Source organism: Sarcophilus harrisii, chromosome 3 (assembly GCF_902635505.1).
Source record: "Sarcophilus harrisii chromosome 3, mSarHar1.11, whole genome shotgun sequence".
In the NCBI taxonomy this organism is placed as follows: domain Eukaryota; kingdom Metazoa; phylum Chordata; class Mammalia; order Dasyuromorphia; family Dasyuridae; genus Sarcophilus; species Sarcophilus harrisii.
In genome coordinates this window covers 484,053,034-484,064,891 of record NC_045428.1, presented here as the reverse complement: position 1 = coordinate 484,064,891, position 11,858 = coordinate 484,053,034, and positions in this window count along the sequence as shown.

Genomic DNA, 11,858 nt, shown 5'->3' with positions numbered 1-11,858 from the left:
TTACATAGTCACTGAGGTATCTCAGAATGATTTGTATAACTTCTGAAACAAATAAGCCTTAACGCACTTTTTCTGAAACTTTTTCTAGTGGTCATTTACATGCCATTGCCTCCAAATCTTTTCTCTAAATATGTCAATGCCACAAAAAATAATGTAATATTAAATAAATTCCTGTTTTCAAATAAATGGTCTAAAAGATTTGAGTGTTTCATTTGGCTTTTATTTCTATTCGGAATTAACAAAATTTGAATGAACTTCAGAAAAAACTCAAAGTAATTTTATTCAAATAATTGTTTCTAGTAACTACGTATCTTATAGTTCTCAAATAAGAAGAGGTACATTATGGGTAATTTCAAAAAGAATGACCTACTTATTTCAATCCAGCGAGTAATTTGACAAGTTTCAGTTAGCTGGTCCAGCACCTGAAACTTTCTGGCACATAATAGGTGCTTAATAAATATTACTTAGAATCAAAGGATCCTAGGACTCTTAAAGTAAAGAAAAAAAGTGGTTGAATTGTACTTTGCTTCATTTGTCTTCCAAAGTAACAGATATAATTCTAACACTGACCATGAGGGTACATAATAAGCATTTAACAAATGGATTGGCTGACTCTCAATCTATAATTATGCAAAATGGAGATGATCACAAGTGGGGATTAGAAACATTTAGATGGGTGTTATTGAAGTTTGATTTACTTCAATGAACTAATCCAATTGATGATATTCGTGCAAAATGAAGGAAAACACCAGAAAAGATTATTAAGATATGAGAAGAAAAAGGTTGATACAGATTTCCAGTTATTTTTAAATAAGGGGGCATTTAGATGAAGTTTTTTCACTTACATGGAGTGCTTTTGAAATATGTGGCTTTTGGTTCTTTGAGAATAAAGATGTATGGGATTAAATTTTGCCATCAGTCAGTTCCTAGACAACTCTACTACAAAATTAATTACCTCTGGAATTAGAATTTTTTTTGAAGTTCTATTCTCTCAGTACTCTGTCTAGAGTCTATATAGGGCCCTATTAGAATAAAACTTTATTGTGCTTACAAATAACTTCTTTTGGTAACCAGTATGCTAATTCAAGACAAAGTTAGGAAGTTATTTTATGTGCATACCTATGAAGTTGCCATTTATTTTTAGTGGAAACAGGTGTAATTCAAAAAGAATTACTCAGCTACTTCTGTGAAAGTTAAAGGACATTCATATCCAGCCAAAAATTCTAGGGAAAAGGAAAAAAAATGAATACCTTGGCTCTAGTCAACAAACATTTTCATGCCAAACAACTTAGTATCTTTCTCTATTTTTTTTTCATTTTTAATTTATTTTATTTGGGGAAAAAACAGTAAGAAAAAAAAAGAAAAACAGAAAAGGAATACAAAACAAAAGAGAATATTGTCATGTGCCCAGCAGAACATCAGGGAGGATTCAAAATATATAACAAATTACCAGTTCAAGAAAGTGTATAATTAATAGAAGAAATTATATTCATGAATGTCCATTTTTTCCTTACTTTCTTGTAAATTGTTCTTTGGTTCTTTGCTGTGCACTTTATTTTATTCTTTTTCCCCCCTTTCATAACTCCTAAGCAAGCTACAGTTAAGAAAAGATATATATATATATATATACATATACATATATACACATACACATACACCCACATATCTTTCCTATCCTTGATGACCCTTAGTTTAATTCTGCTCCTAACTTTCCTTGCTATTATTTAACTTCTCCTTTCCCAGAGCCCTTCTTTGCCTTCTTTTCTCACTCTTTGCTTCCCCATCCACTCATCTCTTCCTCTTATTTCTTTATAGATTTTGGAGGGTTCTATACCCTTCATAGTATATTTATATTTTATAGAGAGTATTGCAATTTAACCCATTCCTGATTTGAGTAGGTTTTCAAAACTTCTTTAATGCCTCTGTGTCTATTCTTCCTCTGCACTTCATTTGTAACACTAGCTGTTGCATTTTTGCCAATCTTAAACCTAAACTTCTCGTGTAAAACAAATAATTTATCCATATTGAGATCCTTGAAAATGATCTTTGATATTGGCTCTTATAAGTTAAATTTTCTATTAATTTTGAGTTTGTTTCATAACCTGCAAATCTTGAAAACCTGCAAGTTCATTGAATGTTCATTTTTTTCTCATTCAATATTATAGATTCAATATTATAGATTGCTGGATGTGATATTTTTGGCTGCAGGCCTAGTTTTTTGGGGTTTTTTTTGATTGTCAGTAGATATGATTCCAGGATCTGTGGTCTTTTATTGTGTCTGCTAATAAGTCCTATACAATTCTAAGTGAGCTCCAGTGTGTTTGAATTGTTTTTTTCTGGTTTCTTGCAAAATGTTCTCTGATCTGGGAATTTCAAAATTTAGCAATATTGTTCCTATTTGTTTTCCACAAAGAATCTCTTTGAGGTGGTGATTGGTGGGTTTTTTTCTATTTCTATTCTCCCCTCATGTTCTATCATTCCAGGACAATTTTTTTTTTATTATTTCTTGCATTATTGTGTCAAGATCCTTTTTTTGGTCACAACTTTCAGGCAATGAAATTATTCTTATATTTTTTCTTCTTAATCTGTTCTCCAAATCTCATTTTTTTTTATGTTTCACATTCTGTTCTATTTTTCATTCTTTATAATCTATTTTGATATTTTTTTGGTCTCTCACAGCTTCACTGGTTTCCCCTTGCCCAATTCTAATTCTCAAAAAGTTATTTTCATTTTTGAGACTGTATCTCCTTTTCTAGTTGTTGTTTTTTTTTCAAAATCTTGTTTGCCTTGGATGATTTTAATCTTTTTTTTTTTTTAGTTTTTCCTCAGTGTTTCTCATTTGCTTTTTAAATTCTTTTTTGAGTTCTTTTATAAATTCTCTCTGGACAGAAAACTATTTCACATTACACTTTGAAGTTGGCTCCTTCTCACACAACTGAGCCTGGTGTTCCTAATCAACCGAAGCTCCCTCAGACTTCCCGGACTCAGACTTGACTCCACAGTCTGGGAGATAAACGTTTCTGTGGTTCCTGCTGAGGCTCCAACCAAACCCAGCTCACTCCAGAGTTCCCTACTTGGTGTTTTGTGTGGAGCTATTCCGGAGGTGTTTGCATTTCACAAGAGTTAATCCCAGCCCCAGATCTTTGTTCAGATCTTGATGTGTCTGGAGGACACCTGTTCTACCCCAAGTCCTCTCGATTTTTCACCAGTCTATGTTCGCCCTGAGGCACACATTTATTCTATTTGTGGGGGAAATCTGGAGAGCTTGAAATTTACAACCTTACTCTGCCATCTCTCCAGAATCCTCCCTCCTTCATAACGTTCTCAAAAAAATTCTTGAGTGAAAAAAAGTGACTTAAAACATGACTTAATTGAAGTACAGCAAGTAATTGTGATTTGAACATATCTAGGTTGTTGCTTTTTAAATAAAGATTCAGGAGACCATTATATACTTCAACAATACTATATGATGATCAATTCTGATGGCCCTGGCCATCCTCAGCAATGAGATGAACCAAATCAGTTCCAATGAAGCAGTAATGAACTGAACCAGCTACACCCAGCGAAAGAACTCTGGGAAATGACTAAGAACCATTACATTGAATTCCCAATCCCTCTATTTTTGCCCACCTGCATTTTGGATTTCCTTCACAGGTTAATTGTACAATATTTCAGAGTCCAATTCTTTTTATACAGCAAAATAACAGTTTGGTCATGTATACTTATTGTGTATCTAATTTATATTTTAATATATTTAACATCTACTGGTCATCCTGCCATCTGGGGGAGGGGGTGGGGAGAAGGAGGGCAAAAATTGAAAAAAAAAAGATTCAGGAGACCTAAGTTAATCCTCATTTTGCCACTAACTTTAAATAAGTCCTTTTACTTCCCTGTTTCTCATTTTCCTTTTTAAATTTAAGGGGTTAAATGGGATTGACAAAATTGACATTTCTACAGAATGTGAACAAATTGAATTTTATTTAATTCTTTTTAAAGCTGAATTTGAGGGTCAGTTCAATTTGACAGATTGTTAAGTACCTACTAAGTGCCACTGCTAAGGATATAAAGATTAAAAAATGAACAAACATGGTCCATCTTTCTCAAGGAGCTTAAACTTCAAAAGAGAAAATAAAGAGAAGAAAAGTCTACAAATTAAACATGGGATACAAAAAAGCAGTCTTTATAGGGTGATAATAATCAAACTAGCAATTTATCAAATGCCTATTTGCCTGCCACACACTGTACTAGACTCTGGAGAGACACAAAAGTGAGATAGTCCTTGTTCTTAAGAATCATACAGTCTAATATTAAGGGAAAACATTTTCACAAATTAACACAGAATATGTACAAAATAAATGCAAATTAATTCCAAAGAATACAACCAACCAGGGACATCAGGAAAAGCCTCTTAACGCTGAACCCTGAAAAGAAATATGGATCCCTGGAGGCAGAGTTGAGGAGTGACATGACCAGACAAGTATTTTAGGAATAATTTGGCAACTGATATGGAGAGTGGATTGGAGAGAAGGGATGGAGACAGGAAACCAATTAGGAAACTATTACAAGAGTCCTGATGAGAGACAATAAGGGTGTGGAAAATAATGAATGGAGAGAAGAGGACAGATTTGAGAGATGTTATAGAGATACGGATAGAGGGGGTGAGAGAAAAGTCAAAGATGCTTCCTAGGAAATCTGAATGAATAGAATGATGAGGCTTTAACAGAAATAGGGATGCCAAGAGGAGGGATGGATTTAAAGGAAAAATATGTGGGTTCTGTTTTAGACATGTTGAGATACTTCAGGGGTCATCAGTTGGAGCTATCCAGAAGGTGGTTGGAAATGCAGAACTAAAGGTCAGGAAAGAGAAGAAGGCTAGTTTGCTTTAAGGAAGAAAATAAATAATTTTTAATTTGGAACATCTTTAAGAACCTCATGGAGTAGACCAGATTCGAGTTAAGCTCTAAAGATATGGAATAGAGGTTAGGGGGAAAGGAATCAGTTCCAAGGTAAGATGATTGTATGAAAACATGAAGCAACAAAAAGGATAGAATAAGGGGACATGGACAAATTCAGTTTTGCTAAGATATAGAACAAATGAAGATAAATAGCATGAGTCCATGTTGGAAAACCAAATTGGAGATAGATTTTTGGAAATCTTTTATTACCAAGCTAATGAGTTTGTACTTTATCTTTTTATTCATCTAACCCTAACTTTTCTCCTGACCTCTAGTCTTCCATTTCTAACTGTCTAGTGAATATTTTGAACTAGATGTCCTGTAGCTATTTTTAAAATCCCCAGTTGGTTACATTCTTTGATATTACTTTGCATTTATTTTGTACATATTCTGTGTTAATTTGTGAAAATATTTTCTGTGAACATTAGATTATATGATTCTTAAGAGCAAGAACTATCTCACTTTTGTATATCCCCAGAGTTCTAGCACAGTGCTAATAGGCAAATAGGCATTTGATAAGTGCTAGCTTGATTAATTGATATCACTCTTTACTATAGTGTATATATATATATATATATATATATATATATATATATACTATAATAGTTCTGGCAAGTCCTAAGGCAATTGTAGAAATGAAAAGATGTGAAATGTGAAAAATTAATGCCTGGATAGAAACCATAGAACTTACCAAATGAGTAGACATAGATGAGGGATGAGGAAACTGTCAAAAGTTGACTATAAAGTTTGAAGCCTTGATAGCACATCATAATACCATCAACAGAGTCAGAAGTTCAGAGGAAGAGCAAAATAAAAGTTCAGCTTTTGATGTACTAAGTTTGAAGTGCTGGGTAGAACATTCAGAATGTTGGAGCTGTACTGGAGAGGACTAAGGTCAGAGTATATAAGTTGGAATCATTCTACCTAGAGATAATTATTGGGGATAGATGAGATCATTAATGAAGAGAATGTAGAAAGAAAAGAGAAAAAGGATGGAGCCTTGGATGATGCTTACCTTAAAGGAGAAGGAAGCTGTCAGAACTATAAGAGAAGTATGTCGTAAAAGAATATCACGAGGAAGGAACATCATGGCAGTTTTCTTAATTAAATTAAAGTTACTTCTATGCATAAAAAAGAAAATTATAGCAAAAGTCTGGACTTACTCTTCTAGGACTAAAACAATTATATCTCCCCCTCAGGGATTGAGGGATATATCTAAGGAATCAGGGAAGTCTTTCTATGATGCCATTGGCTTAAGTCTCCATTCTTGTGTGTTTCTTCCACTATTTGTCTTCAATTTAACCAATTAATTTCAATTAACCTTTACAAAAGGATATTTAATGAGAAAATATAATAGGAACAGAAACACAAGCATTTCTTCAGCATCTAAGAAAGAATGGCTTCAAATTTAATTCATTTCCAACATATCATTCATTCCTCTAGGTCTGCTTTCAAATTCAGCATAAGCACAGGATGAGTCCTAGTCTCTGCTATTTTTTGGATGAGTCCTTCAGGTCATTCCAATGGAGCCTTGATGCTAGGTTAGTCAAACTGGGAAAACAACTCTAAGATACCCCCTGATATCTACCATATTGGTAAATATAACAAAAAAAGGAAAGTGATAGATGTTGGCTAGGATATGGGGAAATTGGGACACTAATGCATTGTTGATGGAGTTATGAACTTATTCAACCATTCTGGAAAGCAATTTGGAACTATGCCCAAAGAGCAACCAAAGTGTGCATACGCTTTGATCAAGGTCTGTATATCAAACAAATCATAAAAAAGGGGAAAGACCTACATATGTCAAAAGATCTATTAGCAGCTGTAAGGGTTAAAAAGCCTCTAGAAGCAAGGAATGCAGTTCAAGGCATGTGGGAGTACCTGAGGGATGAGAGGTACTGAGGTGCAGGTGAGTCCTACTTGGAGGTGGGGTTTAGCCCCAAGAGACATCACGTGTCTGATCCCAGGTACCACATCTCCCTCCTTGGTGCTCTCAAAGCCTAGCACGCCTCCCTCCCCTTCTTGGGCCAATCCCATTATGCCAGGTTCCTAGAGAACCTCCCCTTTCTCCCGATCCTGGGGGGGGGGGGTAGAAATACGTGCTATCTAAGAATAAAGTTCTCTTTCACTTCACCCCTACCCCCTGATGGTCGGTCTCTATGGGATCCGGGTTGGTTCCCCAAAGACGGGTAAGTGTGGCCTAGCCGTACCTTCGATGGAGGGGCATTAAGAGTAGCTCAAAGGGATTTTAAAGAAGAGAAAGGGACCTGTATGTGCACGAATGTTTGTAGCAGTCCTGTTTGTACTGGCCAGAAACTGGAAATTGAGTGGATGCCCATCAACTGGAGAATGGCTGAATAAATTGTGGTGTATGATATTATGGTATATTATTGTTCTGTAAGAAATGACCAGCAAGATGATTTCATAAAGGCCTGGAGAGACTTACATGAACTGATGCAAAGTGAAACAAGCAGAACCAAAAGATCATTATATACTTCAACAACAATACTATATGATGACCAATTCTGATGGACGTGACCATCTCCAGCAATGAGATGAACCAAATCAGTCCCAATGGAGCAGTAATGAACTGAACCAGCTACACCCAGCAAAAGAACTTGGGGAGATGACTAAGAACCACTACATAGAATTCCCAATCCCTCTATTTTTGTCCACCTGCATTTTTTATTTCCTTCACAGGCTAATTGTACAGTATTTCAAAGTCCAATTCTTTTTGTACAACAAAATAATGGTTTGGACATGTATACTTATTTTGTATTTAATTTATACTTTAATATATTTAACATGTATTGGTCAACCTGCCATCTGGGGGAGGGGATGGGAGGACGGGAAAAATTGGAACAAAAGGTTTGGCAATTGTCAATGCTGTAAAATTACCCATGCATGTATCTTGTAAATAAAAAGCTATTTTAAAAATTTAAAAAAAAAAAAAGAGTAGCTCAAAGGGGAGCTACCAGGTTAGAGTAGTCCATAGGGGCATAACAAGCAACCCTCTTTTGTGGTGGCAAAATATGGAAATTGAGGGGATGCCCATCAATTAGAGAATGGCTGAATAAGCTTTGATAGATGAATGTCATGGATTTCAGGGGAAAAAAAACTGGAAAGACTTGTACAAACTGAAGCAGAATAAAATGAATTTGATGATCCATTATGATTGACCCAATTCTTCTCAGCTGTAGTGTCTGGACTAGCTCTTTGGAAGATCTCGGGATCAGCCTTGATCTTAGTGGAGGAGTACAGAAGGCAGAAGAGGAACCAGGAGGATGGTCAAAGATGGAATGTCTCTCTTACAATCCTCCTTAGCCCTTATATGCCTTATTGTAATTACATCATTACAGCACACTGAGTATGTGTGAATGAGAGAAGCGTTACCTCACCATATTAAGTACTAAGTATATGTGAACTAGAGAACCATCAGCTCTTTAATCACACTGAGTTAACACCCTGCTGTAGTATCTTTGCTTCAAGTATACTTTTCTCAGCGTTCCCCAATATCTGCAGTCTTCTACACTCAACAACACAATGATCCAAGACAAATGCAAAGGACTTAATGAAGGAAAATTTACTTCCATAACCAGATAAGGAATTGATGGACTCAGAATGTAAATTGAAGCATATTTTTTCACTTATTTTAACCTTTTTTTTTGTTCTGTTTCTTCTTTCACAACTGTGATTAATATGGAAATATGTCTTACATAATAGCACATATACAAACTATAGCAAATTGCCTAAAATTTTCAGAAGATGGGAGGGGAGAGAGAGAGGAAAAGAGAAAAATTTGGAGTTCAAAAACTTATAAAAATTAATGCTAAAATTTTTCATAAGTGACTGGGGGAAAACAGAATGCTATTTTAAAAAATTAAATTAAATTAAAAATGTAAATTGCCAAGCAAGTTTATATTGCTATTTGTTGTCAGTGCTTTCTCTCACTCTCAAAATTACTTTGCAGTTATTTTATCTGTGTGTGTGTGTGTGTGTGTGTGTGTGTATTTATTTATATGAGTAGATACTATACTTCCTATCTGCTAGACATTATGATAAGAGCTAGGCATATAAAAAAAAGAAGAAAAGACAGTCCATCTTTGGGGAACTCACAATTTGAGGATAGAAACATATAAGTATAAACAAGCTATAGATAGAATAATAGGAAATAATTAAATTAAATAGGAATTTCATAAATATAGAAAATAATTAAAAGACAGGCAGCATTAGAATTAAGAAAATTCCTTTAGCATAGTGACAAAGTTTTTGTTATTGTTTTTATCTTTGTATCATCTTCATTAATTCTTTTGACTCCCATTATTCTCTAACGTATAAAATTATCTTAATTTTGACAAGCTTCAAGAAAGCATCAGAACACTCATGAGGAGTCAGAAGGGACAGAGTCATTGGATTCTGTGGAGAATTTTTTTGCTATTAAACCCCTGGGATTTAATCAGTGTTTGTTGATCAATTTGTTTAAGTTTAGGACTTATTGCCTGGTTTCTTTAAATTCACACCCAATCTTAAACTAATATTTTCCTACTTGCTCTTTGAAATTCATTTCTGCCTTAGGCTCACCTTTAGACTCAATTCCCTTCTTGGAACTTGTATAACTAACCTTCGAGCTCTGAATGAACTATGACTTCTGTGAACTGATAATTTGCTGCTACCAATGTTCCTGAACAGCCTTGCTGGCAATGCATCCTAGGACACAATTAGTGACATGGAAATCGTTTGGCTATAGGCTCAGCTTTCTACAGAAAACAGCATAAAAGCAGGGGTTAGTGACCTTGGAGAAAGCAATTTTAATAGAGAATGAAGCCAGATTCTATGAGGTTATAGTGAAAGTAAAGATGTTCAGAATTAGTTTGTTTGTTTTTTTAATAAAGAAATTTGGCAGTGAAAAAAGGTAGAGAAAATTTAAAGGAAGGGAAGCAACTTTCCACTGCAGTGGAAAGAACACTAGGTCTCGAAGTACAGCCTCACTGGATCTCAGTTTCCTCATCTATAAAATGAGAGAGCTAGACTAAATGGTTCCATAGGTCCTTTCCAAGTAAAGACATATTATCCTCTGAGGATCTCTTTAAGATAGGGAAGGCTGGACATGTTTGCAAGTAACTGGGGAAATGAGACAGATTTAAAATTTAAAAGGCATAAGGAATGATTGATAAACTATGTTCCTGGAAGAGAAATCAGAGAATGAGATCACTGAAGTTAGCCTTAGGAACTAGAAAAGATATCTTGTCTTTGGGAAAATGAGGAGAAAGAAGAGAGGACAGAAGAAGGCATATTAAGGTTTAAAGAAGTAGAAGGGAGTTGAGAGAGTTCAGGTCAGATAGGTTGAGTGACCGAATCAAGTTTACAATAAAAGTATGCAGAAATAGTCAGAAATATAAAATATTGTCAGGTGGGCATCTGAAAACCATGACAATGATTCCAACATTTAACAGCATAATTTAAACTATAATTTTTGACTACTTTTTGTGACCATAGCCAATCCTTGTAAGAGACCTTTGTACAGCATTAAAAATAGGTCAGTGATTCAGTGGTAGATTTACAAAGTCTAAACCTAAAAGATAAAAGGGGGAGAGTCCTATGTATAAAAAAATATTCACTTATTTATTCATTCATTTAGCAGCTCTTTTAGTGTTGGCAAAGAACTAGAAGCTAATGGGGTATTCGATTAAGGAATGACTGAATAAATTATGGGATATGAATGTAATGGAACACTATCATACAGTTAGAAATGAATGGGACTGTTTCAGAGAAACCTGAGAAGACTTGTATAATTTGATATAGAATGAAGAGAGCAGAACCAGAAGTACAATTTGTTCTAAAACAACATTATAAAAATATGTTTGGAAGACTCTGAACTCTCATCAACTCAACCCATTAAGTATAACTCCAGAGGATTCCTGATGAAGCATGTTCTTGAACTCCTGAAAGAAAAGTAATAGACTAAATATGCAGAATAAGACAAACATTTTTATTTGATATGGCCAATATGAGAATTAATTTTCTTTAATTATACCTCATAAAGTCAAAGTGTTTTGTTTTGTTTGGGAACTGGAGAGAGAAAATAAATGCTTGTCAATTTGGAATTATGCAATAAAGTGGGGGAAAAAACCTTTTTAAATAAAAAAGGAAAATGAGTTGGGAAAACTTGGAGGAAAAAAATTAAACTATAATCCTGTTGCACCCTTAAGAAAGATTATTCAATTAAACTTTTTGCATATCTTCCTGTGATACATTCTGTACTGAAAAACATTCTCATTCAATCCACACTTCTGAAAGGCACCTGGATGAGGCTCTATTTGCCCTGGGAAGCTAACAAAATTAAAAGAAAAATCAAAAATCTGACCATCATGACAGTGGCAAAAAGAGTTTTTCTTATTCTCCCACCCTTGGTTTTCAGTTCAAAGTTCAGTTAGAGAGGTATTGACTTTATCCCAAAGTGTTCAGACAATGGCTTCAGCATTGATTGATGATAATATCTTGAAAATTATGGAAGTATTCAGGCCATCTCTCCAAGATCACTGATCACTATGACTCCATCCATGCTGAATATTTGAGATGCATCATGAGTGCCCATATAGCCCTCAGGGCATTACAGACATGTTTTTGATTGTTACTATCAGCGCCTGACTCGATTTCATCTGCCTTCTTACTGAGCCAAGAATCCTGCATTTCTAAGTTTTGTTTGTACTTTAGTTTTGATGGAGTTAAATGCTGCTGTCTTAAATACAGATGAACTATACTGCTGATAAGTCCTGTAGAATTCTCATTTTCCTTCCAGTAGCTCCTGAATTTGCCCATCATTTTCATCAAACCACTCCTAATGTTTGCAGGTGTTCTGGCCCAGATGAGTAAATATGGTGCTGTACACCAAATAATAAA